General features: G+C 35.7%; 1 long non-coding RNA gene across 1 annotated transcript; it reads left to right on the forward strand.

The window, feature by feature from the left end:
- The first annotated feature begins 6,156 nt into the window (after positions 1 to 6,156).
- On the forward strand, positions 6,157 to 8,841 carry LOC112777058 (uncharacterized). Its single transcript, XR_003190286.2, has 4 exons — positions 6,157 to 6,319; positions 6,413 to 6,466; positions 6,543 to 6,701; positions 8,546 to 8,841. It is a non-coding gene; the product is annotated as an uncharacterized lncRNA (long non-coding RNA).
- Positions 8,842 to 9,083: the final 242 nt, after the last annotated feature.

Consider the following 9,083-nt stretch of genomic DNA (forward strand, 5'->3'; position numbering starts at 1 on the left):
TTCATAGGGTTTGTGATTAAGTGAGTTTTTGTGATTTTGGATATTTAGGTTTGCTCTAATCCTTGCTTGGCCTTGAATTTTTGCTATTAAATCTATCAGAAAAGGTAAGAGCCACTAAACCCTTGTGAATTTATATTTAATTGGAATCCTAGGTTGATTTGAGGTGATTTATATGCATATAGTTTGATTGTTGTGGCTTTGGAAGCTATTGGAACTTAATTGTGCTTATTGGAGTGGAATTAAAAGCTTGGATTGTGGTTGGGAGCTTGTTTGTGCTAAATTGGAGTTTTGGTGCATATAGGGAATCAGTCAAGGTATGATTTCGGTTTCCTCTATGTAGTATATAATATTCATGGACACTTAGGCTAGTGACCTATAGGATAGGTTGGATTTATATGGTTGTTGATGATAGTTGGTTGAAGTTGTATGCTAAATTAATTTTGTTTTGTTGGAAAATGACGATATTGAGTTGAGATGTTTGATGATTTGAATGATTGTATGTGGTGGGATATTGATATAAGTATGAATAAAATTGATGATGAGAATTGATAGGAATAAATTGATGGTTGGTAAATGTGTTGGTGAAACAATTGAGCTTAGTGTCACATATTTTGTGTTTGATGATTGAGAATGGTGCAATGTGATTTAAAAGAGTAGATTGTGCTAGAAATGGAAGTTTGGTATTGATCTAGTTGGATGTGGCTTGTGAATTTGGTAAATTTGGGTACATGTGAAATTGGGTAAAAAAAGGAATTTTGGTGAAACTTTGTTCGATCATAACTTATGTCTCGGTTTTCAAAATTGATTGAATTTTGATTAGAATTAAAGATCTTTAAAAACCCTTTAAATCGATATAAACTTTGTAAAAATTGGGATTCTGTAGAGGAAGTTATGATCATTCAAAGTTTGTGTTAAAAATCTGAAATTCTGCTAAGTTGCAGAATTTCAGGATTTCTGATATGTGCGGGCGCACACCCTTGTGCGGACGCACACCCTGCAAAAATTTTGATTTGTGCGGATGCACACACCTGTGCGCACGCACAGGCAGGGAAATGCGTTCTGTTTGCAGTGCTAGCACAGCTTGTGCGCGCACATATCTAAGGAAGAATTTCAACCTGTGCGGACGCACACGTTGGGAAGGCCAGTCTGTTGGGGGCGCTGGCACAGGTTGTGCGAGTGAACAGATTTTGAAAGTTTTGGTACCTGTACGTACGCACACCCTTGTGCGTACGCACACTTTTAAAATTTTCCTGGGCGTGCACACGCACACCCCTGTGCGGATGCACACGCCCTGTTTCTCAAATTTTGCTTTGTTTTCAACTATTCTACCTCCCCAACAAGGTTGTAAGCTTCTATAACACCTTTTTAAGACTTTTGGGCATATTTTTAGAAACTTGAAAATAGGAAAGGATTTTAAGGGTCTCAGACGATATTATTTGGAAAAATTTAGAAAACGGAGGCCTAGGTTTCTGGAGTACTGAAGGTGGTTTAATATTAGGTGGTGAATGGTTAATGTATGAGATGAGGATTAAGGAACTGTTGAGTTCAGAACTGAAATGTGAATGAACAGTGGTTGAAAAGAGTCGAGGGCTCTGAATGAAGTGATGGATCCATCTTGTATTGAAAATGTTTTGAAAACCACTGCACTACTTTTCATTGAGATTATGAGACGCTATGCGCCCGGCAGGGGCCAAGGTTGGATCCCGCCTGTCGAGGTAGCGATGCCGGCGTAAGGGATGTGGTTTGTCCCACTTGCGCTTAGATGTGAAGCCAGTGGCAATAGATCTCGCTCGCATCCCTTCGGATCATCAGAGCGTACAGGCGCAAAACCCTGCATAGTGATCCGAGCACTATATCTCAGGGGTTCCCACACCATGAATCCGAAGGGCAACATCTCCATGGTGATATATCAGGTTGGCAGTTGAACCGACAATGTGATATCACAGCCAGTAGGGCAGGCATTCATCATATGCATTTCCTATCTGTTTGCATGCTTTGACTATTTGAAATGGTTCTCCTATTTGTATAACATGCATATTTGCTATTTGAATTATTGCCTTATATGGTTCTACTTGTGTCTTACTTGCATTGTATATTACCTGTGTTTTCTACTGGGATTGAGGAGGTTCGGAAGGCGGTGGCGATGGGATCGCATGGAGGATCGGTTGGTGAAGGCTGTGGGACAGCGGTGCTTGATTAGAGTAGAAATCCCTAAGATAGATTACCCAGTTTATTTAAGTTAATGTTGTTCTAATTATGCTTATTTGTTTTAGTATGCTTAAGTTTGAATCTTGTGATGGATATGGAGCTTAGGATTGTCTTTGGCGTCCCAGGGTCTTATATCCTACATCACTGGGCACTGTGACCATACTGAGAACCTCCGGTTCTCATACCATATTTCTGTTGTGTTTTTCAAATGCAGGTCGCAACCCACCTCGGTGAGTTGCTTTGGATGGTGACAGAAGCGGAGAATCTTGGATTCTTTTGGAGTCTTTTTGGTTTATCTTGTTTATACATCTCTCTTTTGTATTTTGTCTTTTCCTAGAGGCTTGTATTATGAGAAAAAAAACTTGCATAAGCTGTTTTTAAACTGTCAGGTTTCTATAGGGATCTGTATACTTGTATATGGCTAGCCGGCTTAAACTCTACGAGCCGTGGCTAGTTTCCTATGATATTATATACTTATCTTTTGTTGTATCTTATCGGTTTCTTGTGCCTTAAGCTAGTAGCTTCGTTAGTATGTTTTGCGCTTTTGAAATCCAAAACTTTGAGCTATATCTTTTATCGGGCTTCTAGATTATACTATTCCTTCTATATATATTATGTATGAGCTTAGAACTGTCGTAATCTCTGATTAACCTTGGCTTTACGATGCGAGGTAAAGTTTAGGCTAATTAGGGTGTTACAATACTAGTCACATAGTTATTAAGAATAATAAATATCATACAAAAGAATTCAAATGAAACTCAGATACAACTCCTATCCCTCTGTATAAAATAAAATCTTAACTAACAAAGGCGAGAGAATTCTAGGAAAGCGACTCAACACATAAACTTAACCCAAATAAGACTAATAATCGCCCGCAGCTTCAAATTGAGTCTTCGAATCTGTGTCACTGAAAGGGTGGAAGATTTTGGGGTGAGAACAAACCACGCGTTCTCAATAGGGAATAGGAATGTCGTAAGAGTAATGAAATAAAATACAAATAATTAACTTTACTCAATAAAACTATATTTTTATCAAACCTTTTGAAAATACTTTTTACTATTACTTTATATAATTAATTACCCTCTTTAAATTTTTGAACTTAAGACAGATCTCAATCACAACCTCAGTTCTCAGTCACCTAAATACACAAACTAATAGCACAGGAAACAGATCAATACACAAACAACTAGCAATAAGATAAACAGCACAATCACAGAGAGACAAGATAAGTAAACACAATCAAATGCAAATGTGCAAACAATGATGATGCATGTCTAGTCCTATCGCAGGTAATAAGCTCATTTGTCGATTTCGACCCGCACCCGACGCAATCCGACTCGCAAGTCAGATAAGGCATTCCAGCGGCATATCCTCTGCAAGTTTCTACTTCTTGCAGGCGTTGAATCTCCAGCTGAAGTATGCCGAAACATGACCTCTGCAAGTACTTGCAGGCGCTGATTCTCCAGCTGAAGCATGTGCCACTTTCTCCTGGAAGCCATTCCATACACACGGGCATCCCCGCACAATCATTCACACATAAAGTCCATGGCCTCCAGTGAGCGTTACGTATCGCCGTCCTCACTGAGCCGTCTCTATTGTGTCAAGTGAGCGTTACGTATCGCCGTCCTCACTAGACACTTGGCACTAAGGCCCAACAACACTCAATATCTTTTCAGTCACTACTCTCTGCTCTTCTATGGTAGAGGTCCCTTTACTTAATAAACTGGATTCAAGTCATTTTTATTTAAAACCAACACCTCTCTTTATAACCTTTCCAAACCTTCGAAACTACTTTACTTACAACAAGTTCTTCTTTCAAACAAAAATCAGTTCTTTCTTAACCATAATTTTTCCAACCCAACTTCAAAACCATTTCAGATTTAAACCTCTTTAAAAGCATCATTTATTAAATAAATCTCACGGTAGGGTCTCGAGACTTTATGGAGGACGACAATCAAACTCAAAATATAAAGTCTTTCTTAATAAATCAAACCCAAACGTAAATATTTTTTTAATAAATTAAAAGCCAAATAATGCAATTTTTCAAGTCCAACATTTTACTAAATATTTCAAACAAAGTCTTAAGTTTCATAATAAAATTTCGACAGCATCTCTCCTAAAACTCGGATGTTGCCACCCTTTTCGGGTCCTAACCGAACTATTCTCAACCTCTTTTCAAACATTTCCAAAATCAGAAATCATTTTCAAATTTCAATTCAATACCAACAAATCAAACCGACTTTCCAACTCAACAATCAGAATTCTTAGCATTCCTAAACAATCAAGAAATCAAATATATATTCATCACATTCAGTCACAAATGCAATTTAAACTTATCATTCAGTCATTCCAAACAATCATAAATTATTTGCAAATATCCACTAGATTTTCATGGCATTCATAAATTAAAACAGTTAATTTCAACATGAAATCCCCTACCTTCGTACGAAATCATAATCAATGAAAATTTTGGAGAAGCTTTCTGACCGAGCTGTTGAAGAAGAAAACGTCAGAAGTCGTCTGTGCCTCCTAGAACTCCAATTGGGTGAACTCAAAGGGAGGAGGAGTTATGTCATCACCAATTTTTATTGGACAAAAATAACGCCAACATGTAGAGAAAAAGAATACGAACACTTTTATCAGATTAGATTTTTAATTGGAGTTACGAATCTCAAGAAATCGAATGCCAAAAGTTTGTGGCTTTTATGAAAACTCTCTTCTCTCACTCACGGTCTCTCCCTCTCTTTTTCCTCTTTGGTCCGGCTGAATGAAATACAAAAAATAAAGTGGTGATAATGTGGTGGCAAGGGAGAGGGTATGTGTTCTTTTATATATATATATAAAACCACATTTCAATTTCTTTCTTTTGCTTTTATATTGGCTTCCAGCTAAGAATGAATACACGTTTTGTATATATATATATATAATACATATGAACAAAGTTTAAAAATCTCTTTCTTCATTCCGTTAAAGGCTTCGGCCAGTTTCTACTTTTTTTTTTCCACTTCAATAATAATAATAATAATAACAATAATAATAATAATAACAATAAAAATTAATTTAATTTTTATCTAATCAAAATATTTTTTGATAAATAATTTAAATTTAATAAAATAAATAATAATTAAATTAAACTTCAATAATCATAAAATTCTATTTAATTATTTTTGTTGAAAATAATTTTCTTAAAAAAAATGACATCTCAATATAATATATAGTTAATCATTTAATGTCTAAAAATTTGGAGTCTTATACAAATCATATGAAATAATTAATTATAAAAATTACACAAAAATATTAATTAACTTAACTCCAAATATTAATAAAACTAATTTGATTACTCTTAATAAATTAGTTTACAAAATAAAGAGTTCAAATTAATAATAAATCATAGCTTATTCATAATAGAAATCACTTAAATTAAACTATACAATTCTTTTTTATTTTTAAATTACTAAAATTATACAAAATATTCCTTTATAATAAAATTACTTAAGAATATTAATTGATTTAAAATGAATTTATCTCTAAATCTCATTAATTATTTCTAATAAAATAATTTCTAAAATTATGAAGTTTAAACTTAATAAGATAAAATCACAATTTATTCATATTTAGATTTTTAAAAATACGAGATGTTACAAAATATATTAACTTAATAGCTATAATTAATGACTATAATAAATATATAATTATATTTGTAAACGCCACTAAAATCGGTAAATAATTAGTTAATAAATTAAATTTTGATTAGGAGAGCTAAAAATGCAAAACTAATATCAAAATAGAATAGAGCTCGTCGAAACGAGAATTTTGATACCAATTTCAAAAATTTGGTCCAAAATCGGACCGAAAAGGCCAAACCAGTTGGATCGGAGCCCAAACTGAGCCCGTGGGTCCAACTAGACCCATAATTAAAAAGAAGCAGCAGCTTCTTCTCTTTCATTTGCAACCAACGAAGCAAACAGAAAGGGGGAGAGGAGAAGAACCCTAACCCTCATCCAACCTTCAAACCACCGTATCTCTCTCGTTTGAGCTCCGATTGCCACACCGTTTGCGGCCACGCGTCCAGCGCGTCGAGCTCTACCTTTCTATTTGAAAAATTTCACTGGTAAGTCTCATATTTGGTTCAGAATCTCTATCCCTCTTTCTTTGGTAAAATTGAAAACCTATAGTGAAATCTTGTCCAATTTTTGTGTTCTAGGTTCAAGTTAGCTTTCGGGACTTATGGGCTCAAGCTATTGAGCATATGGGTATGGTAAGGACACCCTAAAACTAGCTTAATCTTGTATTTATAATGAAAAAACTGAAATTAGAACATGTATATGTATTAGGTGTAGATTAAGTGGGTATATATGCATTGGAATTGAATTAAGAGTACTTGGAGGCTTGTTGGTGGTCAAGGCTTGTTTTGGGGCTATTTTGATTGAGCTTGGAGGGGCTGTGATTTGTGTTGAGAGGCTGCCTTGGGTGAAACTAAGTGATCGGCCAAGGTATGATTTAAGTTTCGCACGTTTAATATTTACGGTGTTGTGAAAACTTAGGTTAGAGAAACCATAGGATAAGTTGAATTTGTTAATGGCCTTTAATGAGTAGCTTTGTAATGTTGTTAGTATAAATTATTGATGAACATATATTGAAATTATGAGGTATTGAGGTTATTAATTTTATGCTCTTGGACTTGGTTATGATGGCTTGTGTGGGTGTTGATATAGATTGATGGTTATGGTTGGCGTTTGCTATTAAAAAGTTGTTATATGAGTTGATGGATTGATGTGTGTGTGAGGGCTGATGATTGCATTAATGAATTGGTAATGTGTTGATGGAATATTGTGTATGAAGGGTTGATATTTCATATATGTACATGTGATATATGCTAAATGCAAGTTGAGATTATGGCTCATTGGATTGGTTAAAAGTAGCTTGAAATGGTTGTTGATGAGGTAGAAATGGATATGTTAGCAAATGCATGTTTGATAGGTAAGGAATTTTGAATGTGGTGAAAATGAGATTTGGAAGTGTTTTGGTAAAAAGTGATTTTGGGTGAACTTTGAAGGTCCATAATTTTCTCCTCAAATTTCGGATTGAGTTGTGATTTGTTGCAAATAAAAGATGGTTTTAAGAGCTTTTGATTGATATTCATTTTGTGAAAAATGGAATTTCGTAGAGAAAGTTATGGACGTTGCAAGTTTGGTGTATAAAGCTGTGTTGCAGGGTGGCAAACTGGTTGCAGAATGCTTTCTGGGCATTCTGCCCATTTTTCAAAAAATGCCCATCCATGCATACGCGTGGCTCACGCGTGTGTGCACATTCACGCGTACGCATGACTCACGCGTACGCGTGACTTGATGTACGCTCCACGCATGCGCGTGGCCTATGCATACGCGTGGATGCTGCCTGCTGCAAAAACCGATTTTGACTGTTTTTAAACCAATTTACCACTTCTAAACCTCTATTTTCTTCCCTTAAAGCTTAAAGTATGGTTTTAGGTATAGTGAATAAAAGAAGTTAGGAAAACAAGATATCTTGAGGATGAAGAAAGTTGTAAATGGTGGCTTTTATGAAGAAAATAAGTATGTTAACGAAGTTTAATGCTAAGGCTTGATAAATGATGATGTATTAATAATGAAATTGCCATGGCTTATGAATAATGATATCTGAGATACGAGTTTTTCTGGGTAAAAATCGTGGCTCGCCACCACGTGTTCCAAGTTGAATCTCGATACTCTGTTAACCCTACGTCGTAAGGGTGACCGGGCATGTATAAATTCTCGGGTATGAATAGCCCCCATTGAGTGATTATATGATGAATGAATGTAAACTCTATGCATAAACTCTTGGGGATGCGCAACGGGGAATAGTCTAAGGTTTTCGGACTTGTCGGGTTGGCTGGATAACCGAAAGATGGGCTCCATCAGCCATAGGATAGGCATATATCATATGCATTTGTTTATTTTGATTGCTATGCATTTTCTGGGTTTGCCTATTTGATATATATCACCTGCTACCTGTTATACTTGCTATTTGTACTATCTGCTCATTACTTGTGCGTGAACCTGTTTGGTTGCTTGTTTTTGTTGCATTATGGATGATGGAGGAATGGAGGAAATGGAGAAACGATTTGGTGTCAGGTTAGGACTGAAATTGAGTAAGTTAGGTAGATTTAGAACACCTACCCCTATTTATGGCTTCTGTTTAGTAATTAAGTTGGATAACTGAATAACGGAGTTCTAGGATTGCCTATGGCATTCTCAGGACCTTATTTATTATACGCGTGGCACTTTTACTATGCTGAGAACCTCTGGTTCTCATTCCATATTGTATTGTTGTTTTTCAGATGCAGGTTGAGAGGCTCCTCGCTAGGCGTCTGGATCTTGGGAAGCGAAGTAGTCCTTAGGTGTATTTTGGTTTTCTGTTTGTATATATGTATATATGTATCTAGCTTACTCTCCAAGTAACTTATGTATGCTGCTCCTCTTAGAGGTTGAGGGAGAGATAGGAGTTTACTTTGGTATTTTGGTGTATTTTGGGGATACTTATGTATGTTTATATGTATATATATATCCTCCGGCCAGCCTTAGCTTCGCAGGCTGAGTTAGGGGCTAGTTATACTGTTTCCTTAGCTTTCCTTTATTCTTTTGCTTATCTTTCATGTTCCTATTAGGTTTCTTAGCACACAAGTAATCCTTTCCATTGAGCGTTGCGCTTTTCATTTTGCGATTTTTGTTTACCATTTTGTCTCAAGGCTCCTAGTATATTACTCTCTTCTCTATTATGTATTTATTTTGCTACTTAGAGGTTCGTAACACTACACTACCTCTGTTCTACGACTTAAGAGTAAAATTTTGTGTAGTAGGGTGTTACAATATTACTTG

Source organism: Arachis hypogaea, chromosome 19, assembly GCF_003086295.3.
Source record: "Arachis hypogaea cultivar Tifrunner chromosome 19, arahy.Tifrunner.gnm2.J5K5, whole genome shotgun sequence".
Lineage (NCBI taxonomy): Eukaryota > Viridiplantae > Streptophyta > Magnoliopsida > Fabales > Fabaceae > Arachis > Arachis hypogaea.